Raw genomic sequence first — 13,367 nt, 5'->3', positions numbered from 1 at the left:
GGCCAAGGGTGAGCCAAGATGGCTGAGCTGCCTGGGGCCGCCTGCCCGCCTTCCCCAGCAGCCCCACCTGCTCCCAGGGTGCGTGTCAGCTCAGGCGAGGGCACCTGCTGGGTCAGGGAGGGGCCTCAGCATCCACATGGGGCTGGCCTGGGGGCTGGACAGGCAGACCCTATGGGACATGATCCCCAGGGAAGCTTCTCTATTTCTTTTTTTTTCTTGAGACAGATTCTCGCTCTGTCCAGGCTGGAGTGCAGTGGTGCGATCTTGGCTCACTGCAACCTCCGCCTCCAGGATTCAAGCGATTCTCCTGCCTCAGCCTCCTGAGTAGCTGGGCATGCACCACCACGCCCGGCTAATTTTTGTATTTTTAGTAGAGACGGGGTTTCGCCATGTTGGCCAGGGTGGTCTTGAACTCCTGACCTCAGGTGATCCACCCGCCTCGGCTTCCCAAAGTGCTGGGATTCCAGGCATGAGCCCTGCACCTGGGCCTTCTCTGATGTTCTGCCAGCACCAGCAGCTGAGGTCTCAAAGGGCCACCATTTATTTGATCTTCTCTACAAACATCCACAAAGCACTGGGCGCACTGCCTTCGGGAAGCTCTCCCCGGGTGTCAGAAGAGGCTGCAGTACAGCTGTCACCTTCTGTGTCTGTTGTTGAAGCTGGTGGCAGGGTGATGTCCTCTTTCCAGGAGGACCAGCAGTCACAGGTTTACCCAGCCTGGTGGGCGCCGCCCCTCCGAGGTGGGAAGATCACAGCAGCTGTCCCAGCTGCCCCAGGAGTGTGGGAGCAACAGGGTCCCACCATGTTGCGCACGGACCCCGAAGGCGACCTTGCTCCTGCTGGCTTCGTTCAGGGTGTGTTGGCTACAAAGGCCCCGTGGAGGGGAAGGGTCTGCCCTGTGATTGCCGGATTCTCTGTGGTACCTGGGGGGCACAGGGGCCTGGCTAGCTGAGGCTGAGCTGCCCTTGATTTGAGTGAACACCCCTGAGACAGAGCCTACCCGGCCATGGCAGAGGGTCTTCAGGGCCTTCTGCCTGCCCCTTGCGCCCTTGTTTGCCCTGGGCAGCTGCCCTCAGCCTCTCCTACACACTGGTCTGAAGGCTTCAGGTGTGTGTGGGGGTGGCGGGTGCTGGGACGGGGCTGCAGGAGCCGGCCAGGCTTGGCCCTGAGTAAAGCCCTGGCCCCAGGCGTGGCGGTGGTGGTGGGGGCGGGCCTCTGTGTGAGCGGGAGTGGTTCTGGGCTCATGTTACATTTTCCACTGGAAAAACAGCCCCATTTTGAATGTTGGCTCTGAGCTTTTTAAAAATTGCAAATATATCCAGTTTCCCAAACGAGTGCTCACCAGGCGAATGTGGTTGCTCCTACCGGCCTTGTGGGGGGTGGGCGCCCAGCCCAGCGGGAATGACGGGCTGGGGGCCTTGGCAGGGGAGGGCTGGTGCTACAGTTCTGGGGAGCAGCCCTGTTGTCACAGCCTAGGGACACTGGGCCCCTGCCACCTACATGGGCAATTGGGACCCAAGCCCAGGTCCAGGGAGGTGGGGAAACTGAGGTCCTTGTGGCCTGGAGCCTGTGGGCCTGTCACTGAGGAACCCTCGGTCCTGAAATGGGCAGCATCTGGCCGTGGCGGGCTGCAGCCCACACCAAGGTCAGGGAGCCCGGCTGTGGGAGGCCTTGTCTCCCAGGCACGCCCAGGTTCTGCATTCCCGCCACTACCTCAGACACTTCCCCAGCCTGGCAGGGCCTCCCTGGCAGGAGGTGAGGTAGCCCGGTGCAGACCCAGGCTTCTGGGCTCTGAGTCCTGACTTGGGTCTGAGGCTCCATGATCCGTTTTCTGCAAAGGTGTCACCTGGTGCTGTAGTTGTGTGTGGGGCCGGGATTTCGTGTGTGTGTGTACGTGTGTGTGTGCACACATGCGTGTGTGCATGAGTGGGGGTGTACACGTGTACTGGCGTTTCCATGCACGTGAGTGCACATGTGGGTGCCCAAGTGTGTGTGTGCGCGTGGCATGTGTGTTTGTGTGTGTGTCCCTCACTTACCTACTGCCTAGGGTCAGGGCAGCGCTCAGGGTTCCAGCACCCCTTGAACAACGGGGTGACCAGGACACCAGAGGGGCACGTGGCAAGGGGGTCCCAGGCCACCTCAGTCTGTCCACCCAGGCAGGGTGGACCACAGAGGGTGCTGGCAGGCAGGCTCCTGGTTGGCCTAGTGCCCCTGGGGAGCAGGCTCGCAAAGGTGCCGTGCACTCTTCCTGCTGTGCCAAAGCTTTGGGACCTGTAGGTGTGTTCCTGCCATGCCAGGCCCCTCCCCAACCGGGGTCAGGGGCCATGCCCACTGCCCAGCACAGGCCTCCTGCTGGCTGGCTGATCTCCTAGGAGGGCAGAGAGCATTCTTCGGAGTGGCATGGTTATGGTTGCCAGACCAAATGACAAAAGTGCCCACTGGGTAGACCGGAGATCCCAGGCCCGCAGCCCGGCTGTACCCCCAATTTCACGGGAGGCACTTTAATGCCAAAAACGTCTGGAAATTGTTCCAAGGACTGGATTCCAGCCTTTGCCTTTGGAAGTTCAACTGCCCTGTGGAGGGTGCGAGGGCCGCTGGTTCTGCAGGGCTGGGCTGGGGCTATGAGTTCCACGAGCAATTCAGCCTCATGGGTGGCAGGCGCATGGCCACCGCGGGGCTGGCAGCACCCGCTCCCCTTCTGCTACCCCCACCTGCTGGCGCTGGCCACTCAAGCCGCTGTGCCTCTGAGTGTGGCTCCTGTGATGGCCAGTCTTGAGGTGGTGAGGGTGGTCATTCTAGAGCTGTGTGTGATGTGTGTGTCCGGTGCACATGTGTGCACGTAGGTGTGTATGTGTGTGTGCTTAGCTGAGGCAGCACCCCCGGGGGAAGGAGCTGGCGAGTGCACACACACACACACACCCCTACATGTGTGTGCTGGCACATCTCAGCTCTTCCCCTTGGGGGTGCAGCCTCAGCTAAGCCACCTTCCCCACCTCACCAGAGCAAGCGAGGAGGCAGGGAGGGGACCTCGGGGTGACCCCAGCCCCTGGGGGTCATGCGAATGGGGCTCCACCCAGGCCAGGAATCCGGCAGCACTTTTGTTCCTTTTCACAAAGGGCGAGCACGGCGCCCCGTCTTGTTCACCGCTCAGTGAGCGTTATAAACGCTTGCCAACACGCAGCTCCCTCGGCGCTGCCCGGCTGCAGCCAGCCAGGAGTGTCTGTCGGCTTCCACAGCTCCACTCTGCAAAGAAAACAAACTCAACAGCAAGGATGTTCTCCCTGAATGCTCTGGGCCATGCTCTCGAATCAGCAGCCAGCCTGTCCTCAAAGGGGTCTTGGCTCAGAAACATCCTATGGTGCATCGTTTTCTGCCAAATTTCAGTCTAAGATGTAAAAGGGGAGAAACCAGAAGCACTGGAAGTGAAAATAAGATAAAGGGAGACATCCCATGCGGGAGGAAAGTAGGAGAAGCGACCAGCACAGGGGGCAGGAGGGACACTGGTGCCCCCACACCTGAAGGAGCCGGGTGTCCACACTCCTGCAAGCCCTACCTCCCCTGGGAGCCCCTGCCCACCGGCCACACTCACCGGCTGGCTGGAAACATGGAGTCAGGACGAAGTCACCTGCACCTGGGGTCAGAAGGAGCTGAGCAGCCACCAAAGACCACCGTCCTCCAAACCATCCTCCAAGTCCAGGGTCCTGCGGCTCTCCCCAGCTCCCTCAGCCTCCCCAAATCCTGAGTCTGCCAGTGCCCCCAGCAGGGGCTGGGCAGAAGTTTACACACACACAGACACACCCACACGCACACCCCCCCAACCCTCCACACCAACACACAGACACATGTACAGTCACCCCCACCCACCCCCACACACCAACCCATCCCCACACCTACACCCACACATGCACACACATGCACACACATGCACATCTACACACACATGCACACCCATCCCCGCACAACATATCCACCCACCCGCCCGCCCCAGCACACCCACATACACACAACCCCCCACACCCACACACAACCCACCCCTGCACACCGACACACCCACCCACCCCCACACCACTGACACCCACCCCCACACACCCACACACCCCCACCCACCTCCGCACACCCACACACCCCACCCCCACACACTGATACACACCCACCCACTCCCACTTACACAACCCATCCCTGCAGACCTACACACACACACACCCCGCACACCTACACACACAGATTGTCACACACCAACACACAGACACATGCATACCCACCCCCACCCACCCCCACACACCAACCGGCCCCTGCACACTGACACACACACCCACCCCTGCACCAAGACACACACACACCTCAGCACACTGACACACCCACCCACCCTCGCACACACACACTCGCCCACCCCAACCCACACACAACCCACCCCTGCAAACTGACACACCCACCCACCCACCCCTGTACACTGACACACCCCACCTCTGCACACTGACACAGTCATCCACTCCTGCACACCGACACGTAACCCACCCATGCACACCCCCCCCACACACACCCCTGCACACCCACCCCCACCCCCACACACCCCCGCACACCAACACACACCCACTCCCGCACAGACACACAACACCCACCCCCACACACCAACACACACCCACCCACTCCCGCACACCAACACACACCCACCCACCCCACACACCCACACACAAACCACCCATCCCTGCACACACACCCCACCCCCCACCCTCCACACACCCACCCCCACACACCGACACACCCCACCCCTGCACAACACACACACACAGTCCCGCACACCCACACACACAAGCACCCACCCACCCCCACACACCAACACACACACCCACCCACCCCCACACAGACACACTCCAACACCTACACACACACCCATGCACACCCACACCCACCCACCCTAGCACACCCACCCACCCTAGCACACCCACCCACACCCACCCCCCGCACACCCACACACGCACCCACCCCCGCACACCCATACACACCCCGCACACCCCCACACCCACCCCTGCACACCGACACACACCCACCCACCCCTACATGCACACACAGGCACACATATACACATACCCACATGCACACTCCATATACATGCATGCACACACATACACATACACCTACATCTACACACACCTACATACACCTACATGCACACATACACACGTACACACCTACATGCACACACACATGCATGCAATCTGCACACAAACATGCATGCACACACACGTGTTCACTGGCACAGAGCAGTGATGTACAGACACATTTCCCAGGCTGCCTGAGGTGGCCACGTGTCGTGCTTTGTGGCTGGGGTTGCCCCAAGGGGTTAGGAGGGACTGGGCCACACCCCGAAGGGTCCACACACTGAGGGCAAAGGGAGCTGTGGAGGACCTTGTCCAGGAGAGGCAGGCTCCCTGTGTGCAGTGTGCAGGCTGCGTGGGGAGCAGGGCCTCGGTTTCCCTGACTGCAGGCACAGACCGATCGTGTCCATCCCCACAGCTCCTGCCAACTCCAACACTGAGAGTCTGTGTTTGGACGCCTCCAGTGACCACTGGCTCCGAGAGTGATGACTCACACCCATCACTCATCCCCTTCCTGAGTCAGCCGCGGGACCCTCCGCAGGGAGGCGTGCGAGTCATCGAGGTGACGCAACCCCTGCTTGGTCACTTGCTGACTCACGGACGCCCCCCGCCCCAGCCCAGGGCCTCCCCTTCCATCCCGGACGGGCCTGGGGTGAGCTGCGGCCAGGCCGGGACGGCAGAGGAGGGGGCAGGGACCTGGGGGCAGGAGAGGCAGCCGGAATGGGGTGGCCGGGAGCAGGGCTGCTCTGAACCCAGCCTGCTGGCCCTGGCTCCGCAGTACTCCCTTTGCTCTCCTGCTTGGTTTGAGGAACCCTCTCAAACCCTGCTCTCCAGGGCTCATGTAGATTGAACCAGCCACCACGTGGTCCCAGGAGGCTCTCAGCTGGGCTGAGCCTGGCCGCTCTCATCCTGGTGTTCTGGCGCCAAGCCCGCCAGCCCACCCTAGATGCAGGTCTGAGCCCTCCAGTGCCTGAATCACAGATAGCCCTGGGCTCCATGGGGCTTAAGGTCCCATTTCTCAGTGTTTCTATGAGGGCAGAAAAGACATTTCCTTTTTTTTTTTTTTTTTTTTTTTTTTTTTTTGGGGCGGAGTCTCGCTCTGTCGCCCGGGCTGGAGTGCAGAGGCCGGATCTCAGCTCACTGCAAGCTCCGCCTCCCGGGTTTACGCCATTCTCCTGCCTCAGCCTCCTGAGTAGCTGGGACTACAGGCGCCCGCCACCTCGCCCGGCTAGTTTTTGTATTTTTTAGTAGAGACGGGGTTTCACCGTGTTAGCCAGGATGGTCTCGATCTCCTGACCTCGTGATCCGCCCGTCTCGGCCTCCCAAAGTGCTGGGATTACAGGCTTGAGCCACCGCGCCCGGCCAGAAAAGACATTTCCTAAGAGTGGATTCCTGAGGTTTCTGAAGGTCTGTAAGTCCAAGAACCACATTCTTTCCAGCCCTCCTGAGTTCCTGCAGCCACGTTTCCCTTCCCTTGGGGAAAACGCAGCTCTGAGGGTCTGGAGCAGATGAAGGTCCCGTAAGTCCTGCCCTCCCAGCTGTCAGGGTAGGTGCCTGGTGCTCTGAAGGTCCTGGGGAGCCCCAGCCCCTTGCCAGTATGTGAGGCCTTCCCAGCCCACACATTCTGTGAGGACAGAGCCAGGTCCTGCGTTGCTTTCTGCTGCCTGGACGACTGGGAATGGCACTGGGGTGTCCTCTGCCCTGTTTAAGGCAACTCCGGGGCTGTGAGCCCTGGTGGGGCCACCTGGCGGGTATTCGCCAAAGCAACCTCACTGCCATGAGTATTTTTCTGTTTCTGCGGTCACATGAGCTCTTGTGAAAGCAGTTTTCCAAGTAAATATGGTGATGATTTAAGTCTACTACATTTGCAAAACTGAGGAATGAACCCTGCAGCCCCGGTCCTATCTCACAGGCAGCTTTGGAGAAAACCTGTTGCTGCCTCTGGAATCACTTGGTCCTGCCTGGGGGCGGCCACTGGCCCAGGCCAGCTCCGGAGCTGCCCTCCTGCCAGACTCGGAGAGGGACTGAGTGTCTGTTCCCAGCCTCAGACCCCTGCCCATCGCCTGAGACTGTTGGTCAGACCCAGCCACGTGTCTGAATGAGCCTGGCCCGAGGAACAGTGGCCCTGAGAGGCATCTGAGCCCTGAGCCCCTCCCCACAATGTAGGCCAGGGGTGGTCTCTGTTTCCCCCAAGATTCCAGGCTTTGTCTGATTTCCAGTGGCTCTGGTCATCCTCAGCCTGGTGTCTGTGCGAGACCCTGGTGATAATGGCAATGGCCTCCCTTCCCCACACGGGTGGAAACTGCAGGTTCCAGCTCCTGGGGTCCTGGCTCTGTACTGCTCTCTGCCTGGTGTGGCCAGGAAGGACGCTGCCCAGCAGCCCCAGTCGCTTGAGGCCAGGAGAAAGTCAGGATGGGAACGTCCGTCTCTGCAGCAGGTACCTGCCCCGTCCTGGCATCACGGCCAAGGTGGCCACGCGTCCGTGGCAGGCGAAGAGCAGGGCCAATCCCAGGAACGACCGGAGTCCCGCACACGACTGTAGGTGTGTGCAGCCCGCACGACAAAGCAAACAGACAAGCTGTCAACAGCAGGGGAATCCGTGTCAGGACAGCCAGGTTCTGGCATCAACGCTAATACCGTTAGCTTTTCTTTAAGTGTGGAATTCCTTCCCAGCTGAAAGTCACAAAAGGCACTATTGATGGGGGTGTGGGTGGAGGGGGCCCTGAGCAGACCCGGTATGAACAGGCACAACACCCTGACCAGGGCGGGTCCTGGAGCTGGCTGGGCCCTCTTCCGTGCTCTGTGTCTGCAATACTGGTCATCCTTCTGCGGGGACATGGGAGCCTCTCCAGGGCTTCAGAGAAGACATTGGTGAGACCTGGAGTTCGGAGTCTGGCGGAGGGGGCTCCCGCCGAGCTGCCTCTCGAGGGAGGCTCTCAGGAAATCGGCCGCCTCCGCGAGGCTCAGTGCCCGGTGTCCTCCGCCTCTGAGCCCTTCCCCAGCAGCCCCCGAGTCCTCCCCGAGCCCTCCCAAAGTCCTCCCCGACCCCTTCCCCAGCCCTCCCCGAGCCCTTCCCGAACCCTCCGAGTCCTTTCCCAGCCCTTCCCGAGCCTTTCCCCAGACCGCCCTGAACCGTCCCCGAGCCTTCCCGAGCCCTTCCCGAGCCTTCCCGAGCCCTTCCCAAGCCTTCCCGAGCCTTCCCGAGCCCTTCCCGAGCCCTTCCCGAGCCTTCCCGAGCCCTTCCCAAGCCTTCCCGAGCCCTTCCCGAGCCTTCCCGAGCCCTGCCCAAGCCTTCCCGAGCCCTTCCCGAGCCTTCCCGAGCCCTTCCCGAGCCTTCCCGAGCCTTCCCGAGCCCTTCCCGAGCCTTCCCGAGCCTTCCCGAGCCTTCCCGAGCCTTCCTCGTGCCTCCCTAGCCCCGCTCCAATGTGAATTCGGTGTGCAGTCTTGGGTTTACCACCGAAGAATTTTAGGAATTTCCTCTTAGTCTGAAAAGAAAACGTGTTTAAAACCTTTCTTCGTGTTTATAGTTGCTTGGGTTTGAACGCATTTTCATCCTCTCCAGAGCGGCAGCAGAGGCTTGTGGGCAACCAACCTCGTGCCTGGGGAGGGGGCTCTGCGCCTTCAGGCTGCCTGGCCCCAACGCCCCTTGATTTGGGGGTCCAGCTCAGGTCAGCGTCAAGGTGCCATCCGGTAGCTGGCGAGGTGCACGCGGCTCCTCCCGCCTGGCAGTGGGTGGGCACACCTGCCTGGAGGTACATGCGGAGGCGCGGGAACCGCTGAGGCGACTCGGGCCCGGGTGCGGGGATTTGGGTGTCTCTCGGAGGCGGTGCGCATCCAGGCGGAGCCCAGACTGCAGGGGTGTTCACCGTGACAGGTCCGCAGGTGTGGCCGGACCCATCTCCTTCCAGCCTGCCGACTTCCTGAGCCTGGCTTCTCCCTGGCCTTCCTGTCAGTTCTGGGGGCTTCCTGGATCGTTCTTTCAATAAAAATCGGTCTGCTGGGGCTGGCGGTGGAAGGCCAGGGCTCCCCACTCCCTCCAGGCAGCCTGTTTGCTGCCACCCCCGTCTCCCCCAAGGCCACCTCATCTGCTCCTGGGTTCCCAACTCTAGGCCCAGGGCAGGGCAGCCCTACTGAAGATGCTGTGTCCTGGCAGCACCAACTTCCCGAAGGTCAAATCGTCACCCTCCTCTTGGTAGCCTGCAGGTGTTTACTGTGCTGCAGTTGGGGAAATAGTGCTAGCTGGAAATTCTTTCACTTTTGATAAACACATCTAGCGACTGTAAACCAATACCTTGCTTTACACTATTCATCCATGGAGATTTTAAAGCTAAGAATGAGACTTCTGCCAGATGCCAGCCAGTTGCACTCCTCAAGGTGGCTGCCAAGGAAGGCCAGGCCCAGCCGGCCGCCACAGTGTGGAGTGGGCACTCGGCCTGGGGAAAGTCACCCGATCCGATGCAGAGTGAGACGCTCACTCAGGGAGGCTGATCTCTTTCCAAGAAGTACCCAGCAAGCTTTGGTGATGATTTAGGTGAAGAAGGTGGGAAAGGGTGGTGGTGATGAAAACCTTTCGGGGCGAGGAAAGGGAAGGCCACCCCGAGGGTGGGGACCCAGCGTCCGTGGGGAGCATCTGTTACCCTGGGGCTTCATGCCGGCCCAAGGGGCCTGAATACGAACTCGCTCCTATTGGAAATGGAAGCACACCCAGAGTGCTCCGGACAGACGCCCGGTCTGCTGCAGGAGCTCCTGTGCCTTCGGAGCACGCACCTGTATCAGGCGACCGCAGCACAGTTAGACTGATGGGCAGCCCCCAGCACAGGGCACGAGGAACCTTGTGCCTCTCCGCCTATCCGGTGGGAGGCGCCCACACAGGGGTCTCCTGGAGGGTCCCTGCGGGAGGCTGCAGTATGGGGCAGAGGTTCGGATGTGACCGGATACTCATTCTCCCGGGCGGGGGCCCTACACTGGCCACTCCAGCCACATGTGGCTGCTTCTGCTTTGTAGTGAGTGACTTTCTCAACCAAGCCTGACCATGGCTCTCCACATGCTAGTCTCTTGGGCTGCAGGAGAGACCCCCAGATGACCCAGCCCAGTGGCACTGGCTACTGTCCCCTTCTGTGCCTGTCCCTGACTTGCCCCCAACCCAGCTCCAGCTCTGCCCCTCAGCCTCTCACCTGCCGCCCTTCCCTCATCTTGACTGGGCCGGGGAATCACTCACGCCCTTCCTCTGCGTTATTAGTCCATGCCCCAGACTGGGTAATTTATACAAGAAAGAGGTTTAATTGACTCACAGTTGAGCATGGCTGAGGAGGCCTCAGGAAACTTACAATCACGGTGGAAGGCAAAGGAGAAGCAGGCACCTTCTTCACAGGGCGGCAGGACGGACTGAGTGCGAGCAGGGGAAGTGCCAGACGCTGATAAAACCATCAGATCTCATGAGACTCACTCAGTACCGCAAGAACAGCACGGAGAAGCCACTCCCATGATCCAGTCACCTCCATCTGATCCCGCCCTTGATGCGTGGGGACTATGGGGAGTACAATTCGAGGTGAGATTTGTGTGGGGACACAGCCAAACCCTGTCACTCAGCTTCCCTCAGGTGTCCTGCCCTCCTCTCCAGCATGGCCCCCGAGTGCAGCCAGCAGCTCCTGCCCAGGGTCCTGGGGCCCTGGCCTCCCCTGTGGCCACAGAACCTGGCTCTCTGTCCCACCACTCAGGCAGGCGATGCTCAAATCCATCTCCTCACTGACGCCCTCCTATGTGGCAGCTCTGAGCCCTGCTCCCCAGCCCTGTTCTATCAGGGCTATCAGAACTCATCAGGGGAATTGTTGGAACCCTAGTCACCCTTGCCCCTCCAGACCTCCCAACCTCTCCCCACCCCTCCAGCCCCAGCACCCCCTCACCACAGGCTGCCTGGGTCTTACCCAGTCCCCAGAACTGAGGCCAGCCTTTTGTTCCCCTCCCTCAGCCTTGCTCACCTCCTGGCTGTCCTGGGACAGGGTCTTTAGGGTGCTGCCTGCTCATGACTTGCTCAGGGTCTCAGCCCCCTGCCTCCCACTGCGCCCATGTCCTCGGTCACATGTTCCATCAGGGTGCTGGGCATGGCACCGACATGGAAGCCCTGCCTGTCTGCTCCTCAGTGTGTCCCTTGCAGCTTGGCTGGCGAGTGCCAAAGGGGTGGAGGAGCCTGGTGCCCAGCAGGAGATGCAGCCCAGGAAGACCCCTGGGCTTGGCTCGTTGCTGAGGACAATGAAGTGGTGCTCACAGCTGCGCTGTCTGTGACAGGGAAGAGGGGAAGCCATGGTGCCTCTCAGAGCGGAACATGCAGTCGTGGTTCACTTCTGTGATTGAGCTACAAGAGCTCACACTAAACAAAGGGGCCAGTCCATGGAACAACCTCAAGTGTGACTCCAATTTTTTTTTTTTTTTTTTGAGACAGAGTCTCACTCTGTTACCCAGGCTGGAGTGCAGTGGTGCAGTCTTGGCTCACTGCAACCTCCGTCTCTCAGGTTCAAGTGATTCTCCCACCTCAGCCTCTCAAGTAGCTGGGATTCCAGGTGTGTGCCACCCACGCCTGGCTAAATTTTGTATTTTCAGTAGAGACGGGGTTTTGCCATGTTGGTCAGGCTAAGTGTGACCCCATTTTTATTAAAATCAAAACAGAGGACTTCAGTCCAACAAAACAGGAATTCTGAAAGACCAGAAACAGGTCTAGAAGGTGCTATGAGTGGGGGAGCCTACAAAGGTGGAAGCTGGGCCCAGCATCTGGGGAGAGGCCTGGGGACGCCCCTCAGCCACTCCATCTCCAGTTGTCTGCCACAGTTGGGGCCATGAGGAATCGGGAGCCATGATGGTGGAGAAATAGTCAAATATTGATTTAGTACCTACTGGAGTAAAATGCTGATTACACATCAATGGATTAGGTAGAAGAAGGTGCAAATCACATCACTGGGCACATTTGAATAGAATGCATTGTAAGACACAGCCCAGGCTGTGAAGCCGCCCTGAGAAGTTCATAGTTGGTCTCATCGTTTTATGTACATGCTGTGCATTTCCTTCTGAAGGACCACTGTGGGGTCTGCACTACTTGTAAAAGCAAGAATCCAGTCTGAAGACTTACCCTGTGGCTACGTGTGATCTCTAAATACGGCCGTTTTTTTTTTTTTTTTTTTTTTTTTTTTTTTTTTTTTGAGACAGAGTCTCACTTTGTCGCCCAGGCTGGAGTGCAGTGGCGGGATCTCAGCTCACTGCAAGCTCTGCCTCCCGGGTTCCCGCCATTCTCCTGCCTCAGCCTCCCGAGTAGCTGGGACTACAGGCGCCGGCCACCTCGCCCGGCTAGTTTTTTGTATTTTTAGTAGACACGGGGTTTCACCAGGTTAGCCAGGATGGTCTCGATCTCCTGATCTCGTGATCCGCCCGTCTCGGTCTCCCAAAGTGCTGGGATTACAGGCGTGAGCCACCGTGCCCGGCCTACATATGGCAGTTTCTGAGGGCCACGGCCTGCGCTTCTACGTTCTTTCCTCGAATGCTGAGTGCCTAACCTCGGCTGCTGGGTTTGCTGCTGCTGTTTCACAGACAGCACCCCACACAGAGCAGCCTGAGGATGCCCCGCTGCTTCCCTGGCCGTAGACAAGCCGGGCAGCTGTCCGGATGGCACAGCAAAAGCGCTGGTTGTGCCTGCTGGGCACTGCCTTCACGCACAGCAAATGGAGCCTCCGAATCCTGCCTCATCAGCCCAGGTCGTTGCTTTGCTGAGGTGCTCAAGGCTTTTACACTCGGCGGGCGGCACTACCCAGACGCTTTCCTGGGGAACAAACCCAGCCAGGCGCCGGCGCTGCTCAGGCTGCCTTGGTCTAGTGCCCTCTAGTGGTGCCGGCCAGCACTGCCGCAGAGGCCGCGCGTCGCTCGGATGGGAACGGATGGAAACGTGGCTGAGGCCACTGTTAACCCGGAAGTATTCTGCCTCTGTTTCTTAGGAACTAGCTATGAAACTAAACATTCTCACGCTGCCAGCAAAATGACCGTTTTTCACTTAATTTGCAGACAACAGCATTATCAATGACAAACTAAGTGTGGTCAAGTTGAGCAAATGAGAAACTAAGTGTGGTCAAGTTGAGCAAATGAGAAACTAAGTGTGGTCAAGTTGAGCAAACATCACATTATTTTCCCGAAGAATGCTGCGTGAACTCATGGAGTCCGTCTGCAGTAATTCATACAGTGAACGGCTTCCTTCTTCCTGGCCGAGTTCCTTCTCCAGCATTTCCTCCAAAT

The sequence above is a fragment of the Rhinopithecus roxellana genome, chromosome 2 (assembly GCF_007565055.1).
Source record: "Rhinopithecus roxellana isolate Shanxi Qingling chromosome 2, ASM756505v1, whole genome shotgun sequence".
Lineage (NCBI taxonomy): Eukaryota > Metazoa > Chordata > Mammalia > Primates > Cercopithecidae > Rhinopithecus > Rhinopithecus roxellana.
This window is presented reverse-complemented; position numbering follows the sequence as displayed.